The sequence below is a fragment of the Schistocerca nitens genome, chromosome 12 (genome assembly GCF_023898315.1).
Source record: "Schistocerca nitens isolate TAMUIC-IGC-003100 chromosome 12, iqSchNite1.1, whole genome shotgun sequence".
Taxonomy (NCBI): domain Eukaryota; kingdom Metazoa; phylum Arthropoda; class Insecta; order Orthoptera; family Acrididae; genus Schistocerca; species Schistocerca nitens.
Genome location: NC_064625.1, coordinates 190765030 through 190783211, shown reverse-complemented (window position 1 = coordinate 190783211; position 18182 = coordinate 190765030).

The following is an 18182-nucleotide window of genomic DNA, read 5'->3' as shown; positions in this document are numbered from 1 at the left end:
TTGGTGCCAATGATGGTCGTATGCGTGTTTGGCGCCGTGCAGGTGAGCGCCACAATCAGGACTGCATACGACCGAGGCACACAGGGCCAACACCCGGCATCATGGTGTGGGGAGCGATCTCCTACACTGGCCGTACACCACTGGTGATCGTCGAGGGGACACTGAATAGTGCACGGTACATCCAAACCGTCATCGAACCCATCGTTCTACCATTCCTAGACCGGCAAGGGAACTTGCTGTTCCAACAGGACAATGCACGTCCGCATGTATCCCGTGCCACCCAACGTGCTCTAGAAGGTGTAAGTCAACTACCCTGGCCAGCAAGATCTCCGGATCTGTCCCCCATTGAGCATGTTTGGGAGTGGATGAAGCGTCGTCTCACGCGGTCTGCACGTCCAGCACGAACGCTGGTCCAACTGAGGCGCCAGGTGGAAATGGCATGGCAAGCCGTTCCACAGGACTACATCCAGCATCTCTACGATCGTCTCCATGGGAGAATAGCAGCCTGCATTGCTGCGAAAGGTGGATATACACTGTACTAGTGCCGACATTGTGCATGCTCTGTTGCCTGTGTCTATGTGCCTGTGGTTCTGTCAGTGTGATCATGTGATGTATCTGACCCCAGGAATGTGTCAATAAAGTTTCCCCTTCCTGGGACAATGAATTCACGGTGTTCTTATTTCAATTTCCAGGAGTGTAGGTTGCTGCGGTAATGGACTCTCGAGTCCGTTATAACCAGTAAGTAAGTAATAGCATAACTTATCTTTTTAATCTAATTCCCTCAGGATCACCTGATCTCATTATCCGTGTTTTAGTTTTGCCGATGTTTATCTTATATCCTCCTTTCAAGGTACACTGTCCTTTACGTTCAATTGCTCCTCCAAGTCCTTTTCTGTCTCTGACAGAACTACATTAATGTCGGCAAACGTCAAACTCATCTTCCTCGAGGTCTTCTTCTACCAGTTTTTCCAGTCTTGTGTAAAGTATTGTGCAACCATTACCTGTTAAACTGATTGTTAGGTAATATTGACACTTGCTAGCACCCGCTTTTTCTAAAACTGGAATTATTACAGTCTGGTTCAGTGTGAGGGTACTCTGTCTCTCTCATGCATCTGGCACACCAGGTGGAAGAGCTTTGTCACGGCTGGCTCTCCGAAGGCTGTCGCTAGTTCTAGCGTCTGCTCCAGGGGACTTCTTTCGACTTACGAGTTCCAGAGCTCTGTCAGATTCTTCTCGCAGTATCATATCTTCATCTACGTCCTCTTCCATGTCGATAGTAGTGCTTTCAGGTTCAGCTCCCGTGTACATTCCGTCTATATACTTTAAATTTAGAAGCGTATTTTACTACTGGGAAGATAGATAGCGCCTACAGGAAAGTTAAGGAGGCGTTTGGAGAAAAGAGAAACAGCTCAGGCGGAAAACCAGTCCCAAGCATAGAAGAGAAAGCAGAAAGGTGGAAGGAATGAGATGGTATTGAATCGAATACAGGACCAAATATAGATGTCAAACAGCTTGACTAAAACAATGGAACGGTTGACAGGACACGTCCTAAGTCATGAAGGAATCGTCAGTTTGTTAACGGTGGGAAGCGTGTGTTTGAGATGGGGGGGGGGGGGGGGTAGTAAAGTCGCAGAGGGAGACCAAGAGATGAATACAGTAAGCAGAGTCAAAACGATGTAGCTTGTGATAGCCATTCAGAGATGAAGAGGCTTTTGCACGACAGAGCAGGTGCATCAAAGCAGATTTGGGACCGACGACCGCAACAAGCATAAAGCCATCAGCTTTTCTACAAAGTTAACGACGAATAATATTTCCATACATTGCCAACAGTTTTTTTTAATTTTGGTATTATTTACTAACTGTGGAAAACTAAACTGGAAAATCCACAGCTTGTCAATATCTCTTGAAAGACATCTTTCTGTACCCACGAGCTGCGTGTAAAATATTTAGTCGCTACATCGGTATTTGGGCGTATAGTCTGTCATCAGTGGTACTTACTGTGTACGTCTGTATAAATGACGTGTGTGCCAAGTATGAAATCTTTATAATGTTAAAAGTGATATGGATCCAGGAAGCATAGAACCCTGTTCACACTTAAAATCTAATTACAATATCGTGATCATGTACACTTGGTTATAATTGCATCTTAAATATGCACAAGGTTCTAACTTTTCCGGGTCCACATCAGTTTTGTCATCATAGAGAATTTATAATTGCGACACATGTCATTTGTCATAGACGTGAATAACACAGAGTATGCCACTGGCAATCGGCTTCCAAGATGTTACTCCGGGTGGGTGTAAAATGAATGTGCGCAACGGAAATACTGAATGCGAAAATGAAGATTTGACTACGCCCTTAAGCAGATCTTAGGATCTTTAATGGTGATTACCTCCTTCTTGGTCTTTAACATATAAATTACAGCATAAAGATAATGGCTCAAATGGCTCTGAGCACTATTGGACTTAACTTCTGAGGTCATCAGTCCCCTGGAACTTAGAACTACTTAAACCTAACTAACCTAAGGACATCACACACATCCATGCCCGAGGCAGGATTCGAACCTGCGACCGTAGCGGTCGCGCGGTTCCAGACTGTAGCACCTAGAACCGCTCGGCCACAACGGCCGGCCAACATAAACATATGGATGATTAAGGGAACTAGTAACTACCAAATGATAAATGCTGTTTCTGGCTACACATGTTGAAAGGTGGCTACACTGAGCCACAGCGCCAGAGATCGCTAGAGAGCATTGTTCGCCCGCCTCCACTGGCAGAGTGATTATTGAGATGTCGTAGTAGTCAGTGCTTGGGGAGAGCTCGTAGTAGTCAGTTCGTGTTGAGATGTGCTAGTAGGGAGTGCTTGCTGAGATGTGATACTGAAAAATTCTTGTTGAGATGTTGTAATAGCGAGTCGGTGTGGAGATATATTGTAATAATTTGAGTGCTTGTCATCAATATATGAAGGTAACGAAACTTGATTTATTTTTCATTATTTCCATGTTTTAAATAATGCGTCATTACAGGTTCAGTCAACAAAGCATCTGGCTTGTGTTCTTGGATTAGAGTGTAATTGTGGTTCTCTTGAGTAATTATGGTATTTTTATTTCCTTTAATTAATTCAGTATAAATGTTATTTAAAAATTCTTGTGTTGTTGAAGAAGAACCGTGCCAGATGCGTACGTTGAGTCACACTCCCACACACAGAACAGTTACTCTTGTGCTTGTTGTTGCGTTGGTTTTATAGTTGCTGGGGACTTAATTAATTAATTGTGTTAATGAAAATTTCCATTTCATTCATTGTTATTGTTCAATCCAGTCAGATTGCCTAATAATACGAGTCAGGGCCAACCGTTTACGAGACTTCGTAATCGGACAGACAGCTGCTAAAGCAAGAAATCAAAATCATTTTCATTACATTTAATTAAGCCCCCATGCAATGTATTATAGATTAAAACTCCTTTATATATCAATGTCCAATGGACATAAGGAAATACAAATGAATTTCCTAATACGAATGATCAATTACCCAAATCTGCCCCTTTTTATGGCTATAGGGTCTAATATAAATAACGTGAGACGGGTGACATCATCTACGTACCAAACACTAGAAGACACTACTTTCAAAGATGATCTACAGTGGTGTGGAACCTCAGTGGAAATGAAATTTACGTGATCACAGCTGTTTAGCTTTATAGCCCTCATAAGCCGAAGCGACTAGAAACATGGCCCTATGTACTGCGTCTGGCGCCTCGAAGTGATGATTCTCGTACGAGTCTGCGACGACGGAAGAACTAGGACGGCGTAAGACACTCCGCTGACTAGTATAATCTAATACTGTGTTCTCCTCTCTGTGTTCTACAGACGAGAAACGCGAACTCCCAGGCAAAAGGACGGAGTTCAGGTAACGTCTCAATGTGAGTATAGGCAGAAGAAGTGCTCTCAATCACTGAACGCTTCTTACTAAATGACGACTCCCTAACCGGAGGCGAAGTCCACAATCGTTCGCAACAGTACAATGCCTAACTGTTCTAACTATAAAATCTCCTGAGAGCAACCGTCAAACCCAGGCGCTCAGAAACGGAACACCTCTTCTCTCAACCGCTGCCTTCCCAGCAAAACTCGGCTCCCCTCCCTCGTACCTGGAGAAGGCGAATTATATTCTCGAAACCACGGAATATTCTCCCTCTCCACAGATTCTTCCGAACGCTGACCAATCATATTTTAGTCTTTTGTCGTCCAGCGCTTCTCAGAGTAAAAACCCTCAGAAATAACCCAGCCTGCGATTTCCGAGGTAACGCTTCCTCGTTCCTCTCTGCTGTGTCCAAGATTTTCAGAGTTGCCAAAGTATTGTTCGGTTATCCTTCCGGCCCCGCTACAACACCGACCGCTCTATTGTGCTTCCACGCTCAGGTGCCCAGACCGTCCGTCTTGGCCCTTCCTGTGTGAAGCAGGCCCAACACACCTGTGCGGGCTTTTCCACCCAGGGCCTCGAGTTACGCCGCCATTTCATTTCCACTGGCGTTCCAATCTCTACTATTATAGGCAATCATTCATTACGCCATTCTGATTACAAAGACACTCCGTCACCTTTCATGCAATATGCGTTAACAGTTATTTGCACAGTGTACATGACAATGTCAGTCTTCTTTAAATATTCATATATACGATGTACAACCTATCAAATGATACCTAATTCCGGTTGTAAATCACGGCAAAGTATGTAGATGAGTACTTGTAAGGTGCGAAATTATAGCCACTTTACAGGCTATACGCTCGAATACCAGTCTGGCAACAAAATATTTTACACGTAGCTTATGGTGTATATAATCGCCAGTTCCCTTTAGTAAGTTGTTCATACTGGTTGTAGTGAATGTAAGAGTCAGAAGAGAGAGATAGAGAGAGAGAGAGAGAGAGAGAGAGAGAGAGAGAGAGAGAGAGAGAGAGAGAGCGATTATAAGGATGTGGTGAATGACGAAAATCGGCAAGGCGTGTGTTGGGGGGCCTATCTTCAGCACGATCATGCGTGACCATGAAAGGATGATTAATCAGTTTCGTATGTCACAATTAACTTTGCAAGAAGGTTATACTTATGAATGGACATTGTCTAAGTCTAGGAAACAGAGGGCGACTGCTTCATGCTACGCGCTGCGGCGCGCTTTTCAAAGCTACCTTTACTACGGCTCAGGGAAAAATGATCATCACAATAAAATAAGAGAGATCAGGGCTGAGAGCAAAAAATTTAAGTCCTCGTTTTTCCTGCGTGCCGTTCGAGAGTGGAACGGTAGAGAGACAGCTTGAAAGTGGTTCATTGAACCCTCTGCCAGGCACTTTATTGTGAATAGCAGAGTAATCACGTAGATGTAGAGGGAATCAAAAATGTGTAAGGCATCCATGTTGGCTCCAGCCACAACCCATTAGCTGCTGGCTGCAGGCGCCTCCTTACCCCTGGGTAATGGATCAGGCAGGCAAAACACCGTCCAGATGCGCACTCGTGCTGTGGTCCCCATATGAGATGTTACGTGTGCACACTACCTGAAATTCCTGGTAAGTTCCTATGGTACCAAACTGCTGAGGTCATCGGTCCCTAGACTTAAACATTACTACTTAATCTAATTTAAGCTAATGCACACTAAGGGCGACACAGACACCCACGCCTGAGGGAGGATTCGAACCTCCGACAGGGGTGGCCGCGCGAACCGTGGCGAGGCGCCCTAGACAGCGCAGCTTCCTCGCACGGCACGCTACCCGAACGGAAGTGTCCCGACACCCTACGTAATGCAAAACTGAGCAGTCGACGTCCCGACAGACAGACAGACAGACAGACAGGCGCACCGCGAGACGAGAATCGCGTTGTGAGAAAAGAAGCAGTAAGAACAGAATAGCTCCGTCAGGACAGCTCAGGGAGTAACACACCCATCAGGGACATTTCAACACTTCAAAAAGTGACCAGATGGATTGTTGGTTATGTAATTGGAAAGTCGAGACGTGGAGGAACGACCACAGATAAACACGCACCAGACACACTTAGCGCACTGGTGGACGTGGGCTATCGAACATGGCAGAGGCTGGATGTAAAAAATAGCAGGAAATCGATGGAAGAAATCACTCGTGAATTCCAATGTGCCACCAGCAGTCCGGCCGGCACGACCGCCGTGTGTAGTGAGTTAAAAGGACTCGGGTACAGTCGTCGAGCAGTTAGTCGCGAGCCACGCGCTTGTCGTCAGAGCTGAGGGATGGTCGAGGTGGTGTAAAGAGTGACGGCAGTGGACAGTGGACGACTGGAAACGAATCGTTTGTAGGTGCGAATCGCCCTATATCCTGTGGCAATCCTGTGGAAGACTTTTTTGGCGACTGGCTGGAGAACGTTGTCTGAGGTAATGTTCGCAGCCAAAATTGAAGTACAGTGGAGATGTCGTTACGATACGGGGTTGTTTATCATCGTTAAGGTCGTGTCCACTTACTGCACATTTTACGGCATCGTTTGCTCTGTACAGTAGATGGACAGTCTGGCGACTATGCTTGCTTATTTGAGGATGACAAAGCACCGTGTCACAAAGCACCATCTCTGAGGCAGTAGTCTGTAGTCGAAATGCACTCACCTGTGTAGAGCTCCAAACTAAACTCAATGGAACACGTTCGGGACCAGGTCCAGTGTCCACCTCGATTACATTATCTGGTTACATACAGTCCTTTGATGGCAAGGCACATTCCAGTTATCTTCGGTGTACACGTGTCGCAGCTGTTGTGTGTTTCGTGTACACACACTACATGACACTGCTGTTGTCTGCAAAGCTCTTGTAGCAGTTCTTCTTTGGCTCGTGTTACTCCTTCTATGTTGGTTAATACAGGGTTATTACAAATGATTGAAGCGATTTCACAGCTCTACAATAACTTTACTATTTGAGATATTTTCACAATGCTTTGCACACACATACAAAAACTCAAAAAGTTTTTTTAGGCATTCACAAATGTTCGATATGTGCCCCTTCAGTGATTCGGCAGACATCAAGCCGATAACCAAGTTCCTCCCACACTCGACGCAGCATGTCCCCATCAATGAGTTCGAAAGCATCGTTGATGTGAGCTCGCAGTTCTGGCACGTTTCTTAGTAGAGGAGGTTTAAACACTGAATCTTTCACATAACCCCACAGAAAGAAATCGCATGGGGTTAATTCGGAGAGCGTGGAGGCCGTGACATGAATTGCTGATCATTATCTCCACCACGACCGATGCATCGGTTTTCCAATCTCCTGTTTAAGAAATGCCGAACATCATGATGGAAGTGCGGTGGAGCACCATCCTGTTGAAAGATGAAGTCGGCGCTGTCGGTCTCCAGTTGTGGCATGAGCCAATTTTCCAGCATGTCCAGATACACGTGTCCTGTAACGTTTTTTTCGCAGAAGAAAAAGGGGCCGTAAACTTTAAACCGTGAGATTGCACAAAACACGTTAACTTTTGGTGAATTGCGAATCTGCTGCACGAATGCGTGAGGATTCTCTACCGCCCATATTCTCACATTGTGTCTGTTCACTTCACCATTAAGAAAAAATGTTGCTTCATCACTGAAAACAAGTTTCGCACTGAACGCATCCTCTTCCATGAGCTGTTGAAACCGCGCCGAAAATTCAAAAAAATGGCTCTGAGCACTATGGGACTCAACTGCTGTGGTCATAAGTCCCCTAGAACTTAGAACGACTTAAACCTAACTAACCTAAGGACAGCACACAACACCCAGCCATCACGAGGCAGAGAAAATCCCTGACCCCGCCGGGAACGAAAATTCAAAGCGTTTGACTTTGTCATCGGGTGTCAGGGCTTGTAGCAATTGTAAACGGTAGGGCTTCTGCTTTAGCCTTTTCCGTAAGATTTTCCAAACCCTCGGCTGTGGTACGTTTAGCTCCCTGCTTGCTTTATACGCCGACTTCCGCGGGCTACGCGTGAAACTTGCCCGCACGCGTTCAACCGTTTCTTCGCTCACTGCAGGCCGACCCGTTGATTTCCCCTTACAGAGGCATCCAGAAGCTTTAAACTGCGCATACCATCGCCGAATGGAGTTAGCAGTTGGTGGATCTTTGTTGAACTTCGTCCTGAAGTGTCGTTGCACTGTTATGACTGACTGATGTGAGTGCATTTCAAGCACGACATACGCTTTCTCGGCTCCTGTCGCCATTTTGTCTCACTGCGCTCTCTTGCGCTCTGGCGGCAGAAACCTGAAGTGCGGCTTCAGCCGAACAAAACTTTATGAGTTTTTCTACGTATCTGTAGTGTGTCGTGACCATATGTCAATGAATGGAGCTACAGTGAATTTATGAAATCGCTTCAATCATTTGTAATAGCCCTGTATAATGCTTAGCTGTGACCCAAAAGAGCACAAGCTTCGATTCAACAGAAATCGCCCTAAAGACTGCTCTTGAACATTTGTCAAAATACTACAGAATACGCCAACTTAAAGCAAACCACCAGACACAAGTGCGTGCTTTCCATCTGAGAAATAGGGAAAACCAACTGGCAGCTAAAGGTAGAATGGTCAGGCGTTAAATTTGAACACTCTGGCCGGCCGGTGTGGCCGAGCGGTTCTAGGCGCTTCAGTCGAGAACCGCGCGACTGGTACGGTCGCAGGTTCAAATCCTGCCTCGGGCATGGATGTGTGTTATGTCCTTAGGTTAGTTAGGTTTAAGTAGTTCTCAGTTCTAGGGGACTGATGATCTCAGATGTTAAGTCCCATAGTGCTCAGACCCATTTGAACACTCCGACAGTCAAAAATACCCAGGAATAACACTCGACAGATATCTAACATTCAAGAAATAGTGTATGAATTTCAAAGCAAAAGTCTGCAACAGGAACAACGTACTGAGAAAACTGGCCAGATGAGGATGGTGCAGCGAAGCAGAAACCTCCAGAACTTCTGGTTTGGCATTATGCTACTCCGCTGCAGAGTGTGCGTCCCCTTTTGGTATACATCAACACATGCCAAACATGTGGATGCTGCCCTGAACCACACGTGCAGAACAATAACAGACTGCTTCAAGTCAGCTCCAGTCCAATGACTCTGCCGCCTTTCAGGAATTTCACCACGTCCTGTTCGAAGAGAAATAGCAGCAAACAGTGCAAGAACAAAACTGGAGCAGGAAAAAAGTCATCGCACGCATGGGCAACAAGCCTACCCACAACCAGTAAGGCCAAGGAAAAGTTTCCTCATAACTTCGGAGAAATTAACCTCCACTGATGAAGAAGTCAGGCTGCAACTATATAGCGCTGAGACATCCAACCTTCTTGGTTGGAAAAGATTCTCAGAACCCTACCCCCTGGTCACGGTGAGAATTGGCCAGTCTGGAATAGGCTCAGGTCACGAGTGGGCAGATCACGGGCTAGCCTGGCACTGCAGAAAACAAAAGCCGGTGAGACTGGGGGGAACAACAGACTGTCGAGCACATTCTTCAGTATCGACTGTGTCCAGCCAGCTGCGCAGGAGGTGACCTTCATTGGACAACGGAAAATGCACTGTAAGTGGCCGACTTTTGGTTACAGATAAAATACACTACTGGCCATTAAAATTGCTACATCACGAAGATGACGTGCAAGAGATGGGAAATTTAACCGAAAGGAAGAAGATGCTGTGATATGCAAATGATTAGCTTTTCAGAGCGTTCACACAAGGTTGGCGCCGGTGACGACACCTACAGCGTGCTGACATGATTACAATTTCCAATCGATTACTCATACACAAACAGCAGTTGACTGGCGTTGCTGGTGAAACGTTGTTGTGATGCCTCGTGTAAGGAGGAGAAATGCGTACCATCACGTTTCCGACATTGATAAAGGGCGGATTGTAGCCTATCGCGATTGCGGTTTATCGTATCGCGACATTGCTGGTCGCGTTGGTCGAGATCCAATGACTGTTAGCATAATATGGAATCGGTGTGTTCAGCAGGGTAATACGGAACGCCGTCCTGGATCCCAACGGCCTCGTATCACTAGCAGTCGAGATGACAGGCATCCGCATGGCTGTAACTGATCGTGCAGTCACGTCTCGATCCCTGAGTCAACAGATGGGGACGTTTGCAACACAACAACCATCTGCACGAACAGTTCGACGACGTTTGCAGCAGCATGGACTATCAGCTCGGAGATCGTGGCTGCGGCTACCCTTGACACTGCATCACAGACAGGAGCGCTTGCGATGGTGTACTCAACGACGAACCTGGGTGCACGAATAGCAAAACGTCATTTTTTCGGATGAATCCAGGTTATGTTTACAGCATCATGATGGTCGCATCCGTGTTTGGCGACATCGCGGTGAACGCACATTGGAAGCGTGCATTCGTCATCGCCATACTGGCGTATCATCCGGCGTGATGGTATGCGGTGCCATTGGTTACAGGTCTCGGTCACCTCTTGTTCGCATTGACGGCACTTTGAACAGTGGACGTTTCATTTCAGATGTGTTACGACCCGGCCGGCCGGGGTGGCCGTGCGGTTAAAGGCGCTGCAGTCTGGAACCGCAAGACCGCTGCGGTCGCAGGTTCGAATCCTGCCTCGGGCATGGATGTTTGTGATGTCCTTAGGTTAGTTAGGTTTAACTAGTTCTAAGTTCTAGGGGACTAATGACCTCAGCAGTTGAGTCCCATAGTGCTCAGAGCCATTTGAACCATTTGTTACGACCCGTGGCTCTACCCTTCATTCTATCCCTGCGAAAGCCTACATTTCAGCAGGATAATGCACGACCGCATGTTGCAGGTCCTGTACGGGCCTTTCTGGATACAGAAAATGTTTGACTGCTGCCCTGGCCAGCACATTCTCCAGATCTCTCACCAACTGAAACGTCCGATCAATGCTGGTCGAGCAACTGGTTCGTCACAATACGCCAGTCACTACTCTTGATGGACTGTGGTATCGTGTTGAAGCTACATGGGTAGCTGTACTTGTACACACCACCCAAGCTGTTTGACTCAATGCCCAGGCGTATCAAGGCCGTTATTACGGCCAGAGGTGGTTGTTCTGGGTACTGATTTCTCAGGATCTATGCACCCAAATTGCGTGAAAATGTAATCACATGTCAGTTCTAGTGTAATATATTTCTCCAATGAATACCCGTTTATCATCTGCATTTCTTCTTGGTGAAGCAATTTTAATGGCCAGTAGTGTAAACTGTGTTGACCTGTCAACAGTTGTGTTTTATGTATGTTTTTGACATACATAATTCTCTGATTTCGTATGTTGGTAAAGAATGGACTGCCATTCATCCACAGTTCATCAGCCACCTGATCTAAAGCGTTCGAGCTGAAGGGCGGACGTTTGTAACTTTAATGTTCACTAATAGATGTCTGTATAGATCAGAGTGTGAAGATGCAGTTGTCAATGTAGATGTAGAGGCTCAAGTGCCTCAGCCACAGGTCTTGGGGAGCGGACAGGGCGCGTCTCCTTCAGTTTTGTCGAGCTTTTGAGCGTTCACGGCTGGACTACGGGTGCACAGTGTATGGATCAGCGAGGCCGTCTTATTTGCAGATCCTTGACGCTGTATACCGTGTTGGGATTCGACTGGCCACGGGTGCTTATCGGACCAGTCCCGTACCCAGCCTCTGTGCTGAGGCTGGTGAACCGCCGCTTACCATCCGGCGGCAGCTCCTGCTGGTGCGCCAGGCTTGTAAGTTTCTTGCAGCTCCCACCTCGCCTGCTCACCGTCTTGTTGCCCATCCACCTCTGGACCGCCTTTTTTCCCACCGTCCCCGGGCTACGTTGCCGTTTGGGATCCGTGTGCAACGTGTGCTAGAGTCCCTCGGTGTGGAGTCAGTACAACCCCAAATCCTGGGTTTTAACCGCCTGCCACCCTGGTTACTGAAGAGGCCCGGAGTGATTTTAGATTTATTGCAGTACAAGAGAGATTGCACTCCTGCCACCGTTTTTAATGCAGCATTTTCTGCCATTTTATCTGAGCGCCACGACTATGTAGCTGTTTTTACGGGTGGGTCGAAACAAGGGGATTCCGTTGGTTGCTCTGTTGTTTTTCCGGATCGTGTCCTCAAGGTCCGACTGCCTCAGACTTTTACTGCCTTGGATGCAGAATTGTCTGTGATCTTGCGGTCACTGGAGCAGATGAGACATTATTCCTGTCCTAAATTTCTTGTCTGTTCCGATTCACTAAGTGCCCTTCACTCTTTGCAACGTTTGTATCCGGCAGATAAAATAGTCCAGACCATCTGGGATGCCCTCCTCCGACTACAGCGACTGGGGAAGGTTGTAGCTTTCTGCTGGGTTCCGGGGCACGTCGGTATTGCTGGGAATGAAAGGGCAGATCTCGCAGCCAAGGAGGCGTGTCTCGATCCACACGTATCTCCGTGTGCTATACCCCTGCACGCACTCACCTCGCTGTTGAGCTCCCGAGTCATGCGTCGGTGGGAGGATGAGTGGCTGGAGGTGACTGGCAATAAGCTCCGTATAGTCAAGCCCACAACGCGTGTGGTGTACTCCCTTTCAGCCCCGTCGGCGGGACGAGGTTCTCCTCACTCGGCTTCGGATAGGCCACAGCCCTATGACGCGTGGCTTCCTGCTCCGGCGGGAGGACCCTCCAATGTGTGGTGCTTGTGGCGTCCAGGTCACTGTGCGCCACGTTTTATTGGATTGCGTTTTTATTTTCTGACCAGCGGGCCGCTGCTGACTTGCCAGCGGACCTGCCATCTCTTTTAGGCAACACTCGGACGAATGTGGTTAAAGTTTTAAAGTTCTGTGCCATGCCAAATGTTTTTACAAAGATTTTAGGGAGAGGATCTTAATTTGCTCACTGTGTGACAAGCTCGCCAATATTTTAGGTAAGTGGCCAGCCAATGACAATTTACTGTGGCATTCTTGTTGCTATGTTTTCCCTTTCCTTACGTTCTACTTTCTTATGTCGCATTTTCCTTCTTTTCCTGCCTTCTTTGCGTGTGTGCTTCAGTTTTATTAGGTCTGCCCACATTCGTTCCTTTTCATGTGTGTCACGTCGCTGATGACCTCGACGTTGACCGCCCATAAGCCCCAACACACTCACACACACACACACACACACGCGCGCGCGCGCGCTTAGATGTAGAAAGCAGAGTGTCTCAGTGCCCGGCCAGTAGACGTCCACGGGAATTTGAGAGGGGCTGGGTGGTTTTTCTGGGACGGGCCGCGTTAGAGGGTAGCAGAGGGATGTCGGCTGGCGGATCAGATGCGTATCTGAGGAGGGGGTGGGGGGCGGGGGAAGCGAGCTGGCGGTAAATTACCCGGCGTGCCCCGCCACGGCGAGTTACCTCCCAGCCGGGCCCTCCCTGTCGATGCAGATGTGATTTGTTACGGCAGAGGCGGCCCCGGGGCTGCGGGATTACCTGCTCCGCGCCGCAGATGATTTATTCCATAAATTACGAGCCGCGTCGACGTGACTGCCCAGAGCTGAGGCCTGAGCAGCGCCCGGGGTCGACAGCTGGCCGCGGAAGCCCACGGAGCTGCCGCGCTCCACAGGTCGCCTGGGAGCGGAGCGGAAGAGGTGGCCCGGAGCGCGCGCACAGTGGGTGGACTGCAGGGGCCGGCCGGATACACTCAGAGCAGGCGGCGCCGGTGACACCGTAAGCGCTGTTCTGGCTCCTAGGAAATCACTGAAGAGTACGACACAGTAATAAGCATCCCTGGCGTAGAGAAACGCCTCAAACATACACTGAAGAGCCAAAGAAACTGGTAGTTGTTGTGCTCTTCAGTCCTGAGACTGGTTTGATGCACCTCTCCATGCTACTCTATCCTGTGCAAGCTTCTTCATCTCCCAGTACCTACTGCAGCCTACATCGTTCCGAATCTGCTTAGTGTATTCATCTCTTGGCCTCCCTCTACGACTTTTACCCCCAACGCTGCCCTCCAATACTAAATTGGTGATCCCTTGATGCATCACAACATGTCCTACCAATCGGTCCCTTCTTCTTGTCAACCTGTGCCAAACTCCTCTTCTCCCCAGTTCTATTCAATACCTCCCCATTAGTTATGTGATCTACCAATCTAATGTTCACCATTCTTCTGTAGCATCACATTTCGAAAGCTTCTATTCTCTTCTTATCCAAACTATTTATCGTCCACGTTTCACTTCCATACATGGCTACACTCCATACAAATACTTTCAGAAACGACTTCCTCACACTTAAATCTATACTCGACGTTAACAAATTTCTCTTCTTCAGAAACACTTTCCTTGCCATTGCCAGTCTACATTTTATATCCTCTCTACTTCGACCATCATCAGTTATTTTGCTCCCTAAATAGCAAAACTCCTTCAGTACTTTAAGTGTCTCATTTCCTAATCTAATTCCCTCAGCACCACCCGACTTAATTCGACTACCTCCATTTTTTCCTTTTGTTTATGTTCATCTTATATCCTCCTTTGAAGACACTGTCCATTCCATTCAACTGTTCTTCCAAGTCCTTTGCTGTCTCTGATAGAATTACAATGTCATGAGCAAACCTCAAACTTTTTATTTCTTCTCTATGGATTTTAATACCTACTCCGAATTTTTCTTTTGTTTCCTTCACTGCTTGCTCAATATACAGATTGAATAACATCGGGGAGAGGCTACAACCCTGTCTCACCCCCTTACCAATCACTGCTTCCCTTTCCTGCCCCTCGACTCTTATAACTGCCATCTGGTTTCTGTACAAATTGTAAATAGCTTTTCGCTCCCTGTATTTTACCCCTGCCACCTTCAGAATTTGAATGACAGTATTCCAGTCAACACTGTCAAAAGTTTTCTCTAAGTCTACAAATGCTGGAAACGTAGGTTTGCCTTTCCTTAATCTACACTCCTGGAAATTGAAATAAGAACACCGTGAATTCATTGTCCCAGGAAGGGGAAACTTTATTGACATATTCCTGGGGTCAGATACATCACATGATCACACTGACAGAACCACAGGCCCATAGACACAAGCAACAGAGCATTCACAATGTCGGCACTAGTACAGTGTATATCCACCTTTCGCAGCAATGCAGGCTGCTATTCTCCCATGGAGACGATCGTAGAGATGCTGGATGTAGTCCTGTGGAACGGCTTGCCATGCCATTTCCACCTGGCGCCTCAGTTGGACCAGCGTTCGTGCCGGACGTGCAGACCGCGTGAGACGACGCTTCATCCAGTCCCAAACATGCTCAATGGGGGACAGATCCGGAGATCTTGCTGGCCAGGGTAGTTGACTTACACCTTCTAGAGCACGTTGGGTAGCACGGGATACATGCGGACGTGCATTGTCCTGTTGGAACAGCAAGTTCCCTTGCCGGTCTAGGAATGGTAGAACGATGGGTTCGATGACGGTTTGGATGTACCGTGCACTATTCAGTGTCCCCTCGACGATCACCAGTGGTGTACGGCCAGTGTAGGAGATCGCTCCCCACACCATGATGCCGGGTGTTGGCCCTGTGTGCCTCGGTCGTATGCAGTCCTGATTGTGGCGCTCACCTGCACGGCGCCAAACACGCATACGACCATCATTGGCACCAAGGCAGAAGCGACTCTCATCGCTGAAGACGACACGTCTCCATTCGTCCCTCCATTCACGCCCGTCGCGACACCACTGGAGGCGGGCTGCACGATGTTGGGGCGTGAGCGGAAGACGGCCTAACGGTGTGCGGGACCGTAGCCCAGCTTCATGGAGACGGTTGCGAATGGTCCTCGCCGATACCCCAGGAGCAACAGTGTCCCTAATTTGCTGGGAAGTGGCGGTGCGGTCCCCTACGGCACTGCGTAGGATCCTACGGTCTTGGCGTGCATCCGTGCGTCGCTGCGGTCCGGTCCCAGGTCGACGGGCACGTGCACCTTCCGCCGACCACTGGCGACAACATCGATGTACTGTGGAGACCTCACGCCCCACGTGTTGAGCAATTCGGCGGTACGTCCACCCGGCCTCCCGCATGCCCACTATACGCCCTCGCTCAAAGTCCGTCAACTGCACATACGGTTCACGTCCACGCTGTCGCGGCATGCTACCAGTGTCAAAGACTGCGATGGAGCTCCGTATGCCACGGCAAACTGGCTGACACTGACGGCGGCGGTGCACAAATGCTGCGCAGCTAGCGCCATTCGACGGCCAACACCGCGGTTCGTGGTGTGTCCGCTGTGCCGTGCGTGTGATCATTGCTTGTACAGCCCTCTCGCAGTGTCCGGAGCAAGTATGGTGGGTCTGACACACCGGTGTCAATGTGTTCTTTTTTCCATTTCCAGGAGTGTAGCTTCTAAGATAAGTCTTAGGGTCAGTATGTCACACATGTTCCAACATTTCTACGGAAACCAAACTGATCTTCCCCGAGGTCGGCTTCTACTAGTTTTTCTATTCGTCTGTGTAGAATTCGCGTTAGTAGTTTGCAGCTGTGGCTTATTAAACTGATAGTTCGGTAATTTTCACATCTGTCAACACCTGCTTTCTTTGGGATTGGAATTATTATATTTTTATTGAAGTCTATATCGCCTGTCTCGTACATCTTGCTCACCAGATGGTAGAGTTTTGTCAGGACTGGCTCTCCCAAGGCCGTCAGTAGTTCTAATGGAATGTTGTCTACTCCCGGGGCCTTGTTTCGACTTAGGTCTTTCAGTGCTCTGTCAAACTCTTCACGCAGTATCTTATCTCCCATTTCATCTTCATCTACATCCTCTTCCATTTCCATATTATTGTCCACAACTACATCGCCCTTGTATAGACCCTCTATATATACTTATACTCTAGTTATACTACTGGCCTTTAAAATTGCTACACCACAAAGATGACGTGCTACAGACGCGAAATTTAACCGACATGAAGAAGATGCTGTGATATGCAAATGGTTAGTTTTTCAGAGCATTCACACAAGGTTGGCGCCGGTGGCGACACCTACAACGTGCTGTCATGAGGAAAGTTTCGAACCGATTTCTCATACACAAACGGCAGTTGACCGGCGTTGCCTCGTGAAACGTTGTTGTGATGCCTCGTGTAACGAGGAGGCATGCGTACCACCACTTTTCCGACTTGGACGTTACATTTCAGATGTATTACGACCCGTGGCTCTACCCTTCATTCGATCCCTGCCAAACCCTACATTCCAGCAGGATAATGCCGACTGCATGTTGCAGGTTCTGCACGGGTCTTTCTCGATACGGAAAATGTTCGACTGCTGCCCTGCCCAGCACATTCTCCAGATCTCTCACCAATTGAAAACGCCTGGTCAATGATGGCCGAACAACTGGCTCGTCACAAACGCCAGTCACTACTCTTGATGAGCTGTCGTATCGTGTTGAAGCTGCATGGGCAGCTCTACCTGTACACGCCATCCAAGCTCTGTTTGACTCAATGCCCAGGCGTATCGAGGCCGTTATTACGGCCAGAGGTTGTTGTTCTGGGTACTGATTTCTCAGGATCTATGCACCCAAATTGCGTGAAAATGTAATGACATATCAGTTCTAGTATATTTGTCCGATGAATACCCGTTTATCATCTTCATTTCTTCTTGCTGTAGCAGTTTTAATGCTCACAAGGGAACCTCCCCATCGCACCCCCCTCATATTTCGTTATAAGTTGGCACAGTGGATAGGCCTTGAAAAACCGAACACAGATCAATTGAGAAAACAGGAAGAAATTGCGTGGAACTGTGAGAAAATAAGCAAAATATACAAACTGAGTAGTTCATGGGAAGATAGGCAATATCAAGGACACAGATATCACAGGAGCGCCGTGGTCTCGTGGTAACGTGAGCAGTTGCGGAGCGAAAGGTCCTTGGTTCAAATCTTACATCGAGTGAAAACTTTAATTTTTTATTTTCAGTTTATGTGACAAACTCTTATGTTTTCATCACTTTTTTGGGAGTGATTATCACATCCACAAGAAAACCTAAATCGGGCAAGGTAGAAGAATCTTTTTACCCATTCGCCAAGTGTACAAGTTAGGTGGGTCGACAACATATTCCTGTCATGTGACGCACATGCCGTCACCAGTGTCGTATAGAATATATCAGATGTGTTTTCTTGTGGAGGAGTCGGTTGACCTATGAACTTGCGATCAAATGTTTTCGGTTCCGATTGGAGAGGCACGTCCTTTCGTCTACTAATCGCACGGTTTTGCGATGCGGTCGCAAAACACAGACACTAAACTTATTACAGTGATCAGAGACGTCAATGATCGAACGGACAGATAATAACTATGCAAAAATAAAGAAAGTAAAAT